Here is a 2,199-nt window from a genome sequence, read left to right on the forward strand (position 1 = left end):
TAGATAAAGAAATCAGATTAGTAACATCAGTATTTGTAGTATTTTCGTCTTATTTAACCAGAGGAACAATTCTTTATTCACGATTACATTACAAGCTTTATACTTCCCTTCAGTGGGTGATACGTATGGGGGCGTACATTACAGGGATGTTATTGTCGTGTAACCACTCCACCACAGGCTGTGCATTATGAACAGATGCTCGATCGTGTTGAAAGATGCAATCGCCATCCCTGAATTGCTCTTGAACACTGGGAAGCAAGAAGGTTTCAAATGGCTCTGAGCACTATGGGACTTAACATCTGAGGTCATCGGTCCCCTAGAACTTAGAACTACTTAAACATAAGTAACCTAAGAACATCACACACATCCATGACCGAGGCAGGATTCCAACCTGCGACCGTAGTGGTCGCGCAGTTCCGGACTGAAGCGCCTAGAACCGCTCGAGCAAGAAGGTGCTTAAAACATCAATGTAGGCGTGTGCTGCGATAGTGCACCCGCAAAACAATGTGGAAGCCCCCTCCATGAAAAACACGACCACTCCATAACACAACCGCTTCCGAATTTTACTGTTGGCACTGCACACGCTGGCACACGACGTTTACCGGACATTCGCCATCTGATTCCCACGTTGTGTACTGTGATTCGTCACTCCACACAACGTTTTTCCACTGTTAAGTCGCCCAATGTTTACGCGCCTTATGCCAAGCGAGGCGTCGTTTGGCATTTACCGACGTGATGTGTGGCTTATGAGCAGCCGCTCGACCATGAAATCCAGGTTTTCTCATCTCCCGCCTAACTGTCATAGCACATGGAGTGGATCCTGATGCAGTTTGGAATTCCTGTGTGATGGTCTGACTAGATGTCTGCGTATTACACATTACGACCCTCTTCGAGTGTCGGTGCTCTCTGTCAGTCAACAGACAAGGTCGGCCTGTACGCATTTGTGCTGTACGCGTCCCTTCACGTTTCCATTTCACTATAGCATCGGAAACAATGGACCTAGGGATGTTAAGGAGTGTGGAAATCTCGCATACAGATGTATAACACAAGTGACAACCAATGACCTGACCACGTTCCAAGTCCGTGAGTTCCGCGGAGCACCCCATTCTGGTCTCTCACGATGTCTAATGACTACTGAGGTCGCTGTCCAGATACTTTTGCTCATATAGTGTAGGTAGTTAACACATACCTACGAGAAAAGTCGCGGCTATTCTAGTGATCTCGATACGTTATTCTGTCGGTCATTCGTCTTACAGGCAGACACAGGGAAAACTGCTATGACATATTGAAAAAGAACTGTTTTTATTCCAACACCGGACCATGTTACTGACATGAGAGAAGGCTTGCTGAAGAAAATATTTATCATTTAAAATTCAACATACTTTTTCCCTCAGAACTACTGAAACATGACGATAATGATCTGGCACATAAATTGAATCAGTGCTTAACCGAACTACCGTTCTTTGAACAAGAATCATCCTTTGTGATTAAAAAGAGACTATTGAGAGAGATTCTTCAATACAAGCAAACGGGCATAAACGCCCTTAACGTTCGTTATTCTGTTATGCAATCACTGTCTGTCCTAGATCTGACAATCCTACCTGGCACACGCTGTGGCAAAATATTTACTTGTCTACGTGCCACTAGAGCAGAAAGAAGTTTTTCAACGTTGCGGCTGTATCACGCCCGGGGGTACAAACGGTGAGGGTCCCTTAAAACTGTTCTCGCTTCTTGACCGTGCGCCCTGTCCACGCCACATACCTGATACTCCCGCGGCGGTCGTGTTGTTGTCTCCTCCACACTGCTGCTGGCTTGCCTGAAATTGCGTATCTAAATGTGCAAGCGGGTTTAGGGGAGGTACTCAACATTAACACAACAGTGTGCTACATCTGGTATGAACAACTATATTCTGAGGCGATAATAAAATCGCAGGTTGCACTATTTACACTCTAAGTCGTAAGCGTTGGTGCCATTTTACATTCTTGATGATCATCTGTCCACAATTAATCATCTGGACGAGCGTACGCGCAACCGACACGACGCGGGTGATTGACGATGTTGCGGAATCCGAACGGTTGAACGGAAGTTCTTAACGCAGATCACGTACACGCTGGCATCTGATACCAGTCCTTCTTGAAACTTTTAATAATATAACACGGTTCCTAAAGCTAATTACACTTCACAGTTCTCGCTTGTACG

This window comes from Schistocerca gregaria, chromosome 7 (genome assembly GCF_023897955.1).
Source record: "Schistocerca gregaria isolate iqSchGreg1 chromosome 7, iqSchGreg1.2, whole genome shotgun sequence".
Taxonomy (NCBI): Eukaryota; Metazoa; Arthropoda; class Insecta; order Orthoptera; family Acrididae; genus Schistocerca; species Schistocerca gregaria.